We start from the raw sequence: 9,349 nt of genomic DNA, 5'->3' as shown, positions 1-9,349 counted from the left end.
GGCACCACTGCTGCAGCTCCCATTGTCTGAGGTTCCTTGCCAATGGGAGCTGCGGGGCTGGCACTTGGGGCGGGGGCAGCGTGCAAAGCGGAGCCCCCTGACTACTCCTACGCGTAGGAGCCGGAGGAGGGCCAGGCCGCTGCTTCCAGGAGCCCTGGCTGGAGCACCAGAGCCGGGCAAGCCCCAGACCCCGCTTCCCAGGAGGAGCTTGAGGGCCAGATTAAAACAACTGGTGGGTTGGATCTGGCCTGCGGGCTGTAGTTTGCCCACCCCTGCTTCAGTCCCATCTATCTTACTATAGTGTCCATCTTTTCTATGCAGTTGGATCATTTTTAACATGCAATATTTTTTATGGAAAATTATTTTATTTATATAAAAGAAAAAAGGAGAGAGACGGCCACCACCACCAAATACACAACCGGCACTCAGTGAACACATGGAACTGTAAAGTCTAAATGTTCTCTTGAAATTCATGTGTCTGAATGGTGTTTCAGAAAGATACATTGTAATGAATTGGTGATTAGTACTGGCCAAAAAACAAGAATTCTGTTTTGCAATATATTTACAAGTTGCAAAATCTGTTTTTGGTCGAATGCTGAACAACAAAATCGAGACCTTTTCAAATTTTTCATGAAAAATACCAGCAAGGCAGACACAATGCCAAAATAGCCAATAGCTCAGTGGTTAGGACACTCACCTCCAAAATTAGGCAGAGGAGGGACAGGGGTTTCCACGAATTGGCATTTTCTTAAGAAAAACATTTAATCAAAAAACTCTCAGCCAGCTCTCTCAGTAGACACCTAGACCTTAAGGGGTGTCATCCGCTCAAAACTCCATAGTGGCAGGGGACAGAGCTCAGCTATTCCTTTGTTCCAGAACCATAGGCCCTCTCCACCTAAGCTAAAGGAGGCTTTCTATCAGCTGCCTGTGATACAGGATCTATGGCAAACAGCTGAGCAATTCTGATTCTATACACCTTAGCCATTTGTATGCATAGCTACTACTACATTAGTTGATTGCAATATTAAGGTATTTATTCTAAATTATTGGTATTTCATTGAGATTAACGAAGTCCAAGAGGACCCAAGGGAGAATGAATACATGAAAAGAAAAGATCTCCAAGATCCCCTCCATTTTACAGAGAGGCACTGGTTTCAATTTCCCTTAGCATTTGAGTTGCTTTTGATTTCCAAGCAGTTCTCTTACATATCTTTGTAATTTCCAAATGATCAAAGTTATTGTTTTAACTTTTCATATGCCATCTCTAATTGTACGCAGATGTGGATTTCGCCATTAATACAGGAATACTGTCTCAATACTTCCATCTTTACATACATCTAAGTTTAGCTTTACATCTCTGAGAAGTAAATAGGTTGTAAGTATGGCCATATGTACTGCTCATCTGTTTCACAGATCCTATGCTGCTAACAGAAAAAAGAATGTCCTTTATCTTCCGTGGCAGGGGGTCTGTTCTTCACAAAGTTTACAGAACCACTGGCTTAGGTATCACACCCCAATTCACCCATTAACCACACTCATGCAGACAGTAAATTCCCTTATGTCTGCAGAACTGGGATAGCACTCTTTTCCTGTGGATCTAAGCAGGCTCACAGATTTAAAATCTGCCAGAGGCGGCTCCCTTCCCACCAATATCCTAAGGCAGTGGTTTTCAACTTGTGATCCGTGGACCCCTGAGAGTCCACAGACTATGGCTAATTTCCATTTGAAATTTATTAAGCGTCTGCAAATGAAAAAAGGTTGAAAACCACAGTCCTAAGGTCTGCTTAGCAGTGGACTCATTCCTGTGACTTTACAGCTGTATCTTTTCAGAAGTGCATTATCTTCACTGGGGATAATGTCACTCTGGCATTGTCTGTGACCAACACCTACCTGTAAATAAATCAGGGTTTTCAGATTTAATAATTTTATTAAGATAATGTTGAAGTAAAAAGAAAACGGTACAGAGTTTAAGCATAGAAGTTTCTGGTTATCAGGGAAAAGGTACAGATTATCAAGGGGTGCGAAATTCGGTTTAGGAACGGGTGGCGTAAGGAATATATAATCTGCAATCTCCCCGATTGGGGGTAAAAATTTAATGGGTCAAAGTACAGACATTGAGATATGGGGGTATGTTGTCCATAAAATGGACATGTTCAGATGTGGAGTATAATGAGCGGATATGATGATGAGGATGGATCTACCCTCATTTGGTGGGATTTAACGTTCAATGAGTTTATGGTTCCAGTTCATATGGTCCAATGGAAAAAGTCTCTCAGTCCCTTTCTCGTAGTTGATGCATGATTTTGTACTGGCTCACACCTCCTGGTACTGTCGGTGGCCAGTGATGTGTTTGATGTAGATATCCCTGGACCATCGGATGGTGTCCGAGACCATGAGGCGCTGCATGAGCCGTGCGTAGCGTCGACCGATCCCACAGGTCCGTGGCACACACTCATTGCAGGGGTCCCAAGCGCCCAGGGCTCCAACGATCAGGGCATACATCTGCACCTCGTAGCCCTTCGCTCTCAGGGTGTCGGCCAGGGGGGCGTATTTTTCCAGCTTACGAGCTCGGGCTTCGCGGAAGGCTGGAGTCCTGTTCTCGAAGGAGACCGTGATGTCAACAAGGATGATCTTTTTCTGGGCCTCGTCAGTGACTACCACGTCAGGTCGCAACTGGCTGTCAGTACCAGGGATGGCGCAGTTCACGGCGACCTCCCCCAGGCGCGGTGCGATGGCTTTCACCAGGCGGTTCTGGACGGCGTTGTGGCGCAGCTGGCAGGCTCTGGAGTGGGGCTTGCAGCTGCACAGGACATGGGGCAGGGTCTCATTGGAGTATCTGCACTTCCTGCAATGCTGGTCTCGGTTCCCATGGCGGACGGCTCCGTTGAGCAGGATGCAGTTGAGCCGGGCGCAGTGGATGAACCGCCAGTCGACGAAACGGGTGAAGCCGCCCCCGGCGAGGAAGTGGTTGCTGGTGTCCCACTTCCTGGTCAGTTCGAAGGCTTTACTCTGGTCTGGTTTACGCTTCAGAGTTTCCATGTGCAGTGAGTGGATGGCTGCCTTCAGGGTCCTCTCCAGCATGCCCCTGGCGCTCGGGGTGACAATGGTGTTGTCGTTGGACCTCTTCTGCGGCACCAGGACTCCCAGCTCCTGGTGTTCCTCGCACCACTCCCAGTGGCAGCCAATGCGCTTCCCCAGGTGACGCGTGGCATTGCGAGCGCGGGACCACTGTGAAGCGATGACACGCCCATCCCGTCCGAATTCGCCATCCAGGGAACCGCTCAGGAAGTTGGCGGTGTCTTGGTTGGAGGGGGGCTCTGCCGATCCGCTTCTTTGTTGCGTCATGGAGGGCGTTTGCTGCGATGTTCCTTACCATGGCGTCGGGACACGTCAGCAGGCCGAAGGCGTGGGTGATCACCGCGATGTCACACAGGTCACCCATGCGGGGGACATTGGCATTGCCATGCCTGTGGACGATATAGACCAGCTCGTCGCTGGCTCTCTGGGGGAGGAACAGCCACTTCTTCACCAGCTGCCGGACGATCTTTTCTGCCTTGTTGAGGGGTACCTTCGCCGTGGCAGATCCACTTAGGACGAACCAGATGCGGGGGATCAGGAAGGTGTTCAGGGTGTTTATCTTCTGCCACGGTGCTAGCAGGGAGGTGTTGATCTTGGCAGCATCCTACAAGATCTCCTGGATGACGTCCTCAGGTGTCTGCCGGACACGGAAACTCATTGGCATGCCGAGGTGCTGGTACGCCTGCCCCTATGCCAGGGGGATGACGGGCTCGCCCTGGATCTGGAACCCTGTCGTCTGCACTGAGTCCCTTTTGCTGCCATCGATGTGGAGAGCTGCGCACTTCTTTGCATTGAAGCGGAGCCCCATCCAATCGGCAGCTCGACTGGTGGCATCTAGCATACGCTGGAGGCTCTCTGGGTCGTCCACGGTCAGGACCAGGTCATCCGCATAAGCCAGGATGCTCACTCTCTCACCGTGGAGGTTGAAGCCATTTGTGCCATTGGAGATCGCTCGCAGCAACGGCCCCATGGCGAGGTTAAAGATGATGGGGCTGAGGGGACAGCCCTGCTTAACTCCGCTCCGGATCGGGATCTCGGCGGTCTCCCCTTCGACCGAGCGAATGGTGGTGCTGCATCCCTCGTACACCTCTCGGATCACATGGAGGAAGTTCTCTGGCATCCCAAACTCCTGGAGCATGGCAAAGATGTGGTGGTGGGGGAGGAACCAAAGGTGTGAGCCAGGTTGAGCCATGCTACCATGCACTGCCTCCGTGCCCTTCTGGCCGTTTCGATGGTGGTTTGGAGGGCAAAGTTGTGTTCATAGCAGCCCTCGCAGGACATGAAGCCTTTCTGGATGGAGCTGATGGCTCCCCTGCTCACCGACCACTCCGTGATCCTTGACGCCAGGCAGCTAGCATAGAGCTTGTACATCGTGGAGCAGAGGGAGATGGGCCTCCAGTTGCTGGGGTCATCCTGCTCACCCTTCTTGTACACCAGTACCATCATGGCCTACTTCCAGGAGCCGGGAGTCCGGCAGAATTGCTTGCACTGGTTGAAGAGCGTGATGAGGACCAGGCAGCCGGGATCTCGCTTTTTCAGGAGGCTGTAGGGGATGCAGTCTTTCCCAGGAGCTGTGTTTTTTGTTTTTGAGAGTCTGGCCATCACTTCCTTGGGCGTATAGTCAGTTTCCAGGACACCTGCTTCGTCAACACAGGGCAGGGGGCGGAGGCACTCTGGGCGCTGCGCGTCATTCCGGGCTATGCAGTCAAATACATCCTTGAAGTAGCTGTAGAGACGCTCAGATGGGATCATGCAGTAGGGCGAGGGCCCATCTAGGATCTCCCTCATGGCCTTGGAGGGTTTGCCTGGTACAGCTTTTGGATCCTTGAAGCCGCTGCTGGATCGTAGCGGCGGCTGGCGTCTCTACTTCTGGCTCCCCTGGTGGTGGTGTTGAGGTTTGGAGCAGGCGTTCTGTGGGCAGGCAGGGCGTTCTCCTGGTTCGAACTTCTCCTGGGAGCGATTTCCGCACACAGTTTCTTGGGTGAGCCTGTCTACGAGGAGGTCAAAGTCAACAAAGGAAGCTGCCGCACCACAATCTGTGAACTCATACTCAGCCAAAATAGCAAATCCCTTTTGCCCTTCTATTCCCATTAGTATTGAATGAACAATTCCTAACATCTTTTACTGTCCTGGTACTGCATTTATTGGGGGAATATTTTTATGGAAGCCTCTAAAACATTAACTATATGGATATATAATACTGTCTTCCTGCCAACACTCTTAAAAGTGGTTAATTTAATATACTACACGTGTCAAGTTGTCTGAAGCAGCTCACGAATGTGAGTACCAACCTCAGGGCAGACTGTTACAAACTAGGCACAAACGCCAAACTGGGTATGAGTTCTATACTTAGATTTCTCCAACCAAGAGAGAACTCTTCAAGCACTGTAGCAATCTATCCATGGAGTATATTAAACAGTCTCCTTGGGTACTCCGGTCCATCTTGCCACCCAGGCAAAATTGTCTGTTGTGATGGTCCCTTACACCAAAGGTCATAACAATACTTAGGTTTCAGAGTGGCAGCTGTGTTCGTCTGTATCAGTAAAAAGAACGAGGAGTACTTGTGGCACCTTAGAGACTAACACATTTATGCCCAAATAAATGTGTTAGTCTCTAAGGTGCCACAAGTACTTCTCGTTCTTCTAACAATACTTAGGTTACTCCCAGTCCTAAAGGACCATAACTTACCCCAGGTCAGTTGTACTTCAGATCTCTCACCAAAGACAATGCTTGTAACCAGTCCTATAATAAACTATCTAAAGATTTATTAACTTAAAAAAGAAATGAGAGTTATTTACAAGGTTAAATAAGGTAAACACATACAAACACATGAGTTATAGACTTAGGTTTCAAAAAGTAATAGCTGCTGTAATATGCAAGCTCTCTCTTTAGGGCTAACCCCAGCTAAACAGCCAGGGATCCCTTGCTTATGCTTAAAAGTCTTATTCTCTCCCTGAAGTCAAAGCAGCATAGGGATGACACATTCTTCTTGACAGGGATTTTTATTCCCTTCCCCAGAGTTCAAGCTGTGATGGGACCAGCGTAGGTGTGCATCCAATCTTCATGGGTGTGGGGGAAACAATCAACAAAGTTTTTTGTCCACTGATGTTCCACAATGGTTCGTCTGGTGTCTATTGGTCTTCTTCTGTTGGGCAGGTGATGACAACTCTTGTGGCAGTATTTCACACTTGGCAATGCTTCTCTCTTGACTGTGGGGGTTTCCAGTTTCATAGCAAGCACTTTTATAGTTACAATGTGAACACTTCGTATAACATGGGAGATTGATGCAGTGCAGCAACTCACAAGCATTTCATGAAGTCCAAACACATCTCTATAAATCTAATACCTATTTTAACAATTCTAACACACAGGTGAGCTAGACTGGTTTTGCAGCTATGCCTTTGTCCATGTTCAATGAGGCTTAGGGGCCTTGGAATAAGCTGGCACCTGGTGTGCCAACCTCACAACTGGCTTTAACATAACAGACGCAGTGCACTAGCTTTAAAGAGTTTTTTCAATCCCTTCCTAGCACAGATCTCTACCTCCAAGGCTATATGCATCCATCCAGCATCCTCTGCTGGTTATGGTCATTTTCTGCTGTGAGGAATTCTTAGGTACAGAAACAGTCAGTTGTTGGAACTCCTTGCTATCCATGCTTCACAAGAATAGGCATCGGGAGAGCTGGATTCCATTACCTTATTGTGGTTGGCATGAGCTTTGTTGATTTGCATTAATTTATTTTAGATTTATATGATGTCCCCTTCCATAAAGCTAAGGCCATACAAGTCTGCATCATTTCGGAGGTCGACCCCCCAGCCCATTCCTACCAAAAAACTCAAACCCCTCCTACCTATTTTAAGTGTTTTTGAAAGGTCCTGGATTGATAGTCCTGAGAACACAAGTCCTCATCATCCACAGAATAAAATCATCAAGAGGATGGCTCAGCCTCCATGTCAATTGAATTCTGGACTCCTCAGGCTTTATCAGTTCCTCTTCAAGACTGCAATGTCCAGTGTATCACCTTGCATTTAGTTTCCACTTGCACAGATGTACCAAGAGCAGAGAAAACAAAGGAGACAGCCTGGCAGAGAAACAGTTATTTTATTTGCTAACTGGACAACTCTTGGTTGTTCGTTTGTGCACACAGTTCTTTCTGGAGCAGGTTTTTTACCACCTGCAGCAATTTCAGGGGCATCTTCTTTTTCCAGGGTCCAGGCTACCTTCCCTCTCTTCCTCTGTGTATCCCACCAGTTTCACTACTAAATTCCTATTTTTTTTCCATATTGTTCTCTGTTGCCCAAAGTCCCCTGTAGTGATAATTGGGCCTACCTTAACTGTGAGCTCAACTATGAAAAGTGTAAAACGTCACAATAACCTGTAACAACAAATATTGATGGAAAAAGGTGCAAAAGCGAGACAAAAACCGAATTAGTCGAAACAAAAAGGATTACCATTGTTATTCAAGGACTGCGTTAAGTAAACAAAAACACTGGTAAACAAAAACATTGAGGAATTGGAAATCAATGAACTAAAATTAGTGTGCTAGGTCTAATTGGTGGACAAAATAATGAGAGGACAGGCTATTCCACCTATCACTCCCTTTTGGGTCCTTAAAGAGAGAAACCTGGGGAGAAATGTTGGTTATTGGCACGAGCTCTATTGACCTGCCTGGCAACTTTTCTGAACTTTGCTGCTCAGGTGGTTCAAGGGACCCTGGGATACCCACCCACACCGCACTGCTCACATCAGTGCAGCATGCTGCTACATGCACATAAGGGTTGTGCCATACTATGGTGTAAGCACAGCAGTGTGAACACACCCCACTGAAATAGCTGTATGGCTTTAAGTAAATCAGTGTCAATGATACTGGTGCAACATGCACGTGTAGACAAGCCCTAACTATGGGGGGAGACTGTGGCAGTAGCATAAATTGAAGTTACCAATCTACAGGCACAGTCCTGTGGAAACAAATCAAGATGGGAGGCAACCTAGGACCGTCTGCCCACTGTTAACCACCTTGGTACTTTAACTGGAAAATAACTGTGCAGAGCTCTCTCCAGAGAAAGGACACAGAGCAAGGAGGTGTTCCCTATCTATCGAGTACAAACATAGAGATGCAATCAGGCTCCCACAGAACTCTGCCCAGACCTCTTGAAACATCTTCCTGACGCCCAAACCACAGAGCTCTATGCCTGTGATTAGTCCACGTCAGCACCAGTAAAACTTATATTATTTAACACAAATACTAATGGAAGCAATATTAACAGAACAGCACTTTCAGGTTGGATGCAACACACATATATACATTGCTCTTTTAAACCTTTCACATTCCTGAGTGCTCGACCATAGCCAGAATAGGAGGACTGGGTTGTTTGCCATACTATAGAGCAGTGGTTCTCAAACTGTGGGTTGGGACCCCAAAGTGGGTGGCAACCTTGTTTTAATGGTGGTGCTAGGGCTGGCATTAGCCTTCTTGGGGCCTGGGGCTGAAGTCTAAGTCAGAGCCGCACTGCCCAGGACTGAAGCCGAAATCCAAGGGCTTCGGCCTTGGGCGGCAAGACTCAGGTTACAGCCCCCCTGCCCAAGGCTGAAGCCTTCACGCTTTGGCTTCGCTCCCCCCCACCCCCCCAAGGCAGGGCTCAGGCTGGGGTCATGTAGTAATTTTTGTTGTCAGAAGGGGGTCATGATGCAATGAAGTTTGAGAAAACCTGCTATAGAGATTACAATTCACAGGCAGGCCCCAACAGCCTGCAAATGAAGATGCAACTGGCCAGGGTACCACCGGCTTACTGTTAAAAAGAGAGTGCCGTTATTTTGCCTCAGCAAATGAACCTGAGCTGCTCTCCAGTTAATGGAATTATGGGCTGAACTTGGAGTAGATAAGACATTTTGGGCCACATTCACAGTGGCCACTGAAGTGAGCAATGTTGGCCAGCTGTAGACAATGGGAGAACTTAGGCTGAGGTCTTCGTATTTGGCTAGCACAAATATTGCACTATATTGCAAACACAAAAGTGTACACAAAATAAACACTTATAACAAAATATGACATTGTGACAATACACTTGGCACAATGTTCCAATAAAAAGAAAACTACCAAGAGCTGTCACTTGGACAGAGCGTTTTAAGAAAATCTAGAGGCTTAGCCAAAGCAGACCACTACCTAGAAGACCATCTCACAAACTCGAAACTGGGCCAAAAAAGTTGTTCTAACTGGAGACAACCATCAGAAGTATCTCTGCTCCAGGCATAAGAAAAAGAGAAAAAATTT

This window comes from Caretta caretta, chromosome 11, assembly GCF_965140235.1.
Source record: "Caretta caretta isolate rCarCar2 chromosome 11, rCarCar1.hap1, whole genome shotgun sequence".
Taxonomy (NCBI): domain Eukaryota; kingdom Metazoa; phylum Chordata; order Testudines; family Cheloniidae; genus Caretta; species Caretta caretta.
This window is presented reverse-complemented; position numbering follows the sequence as displayed.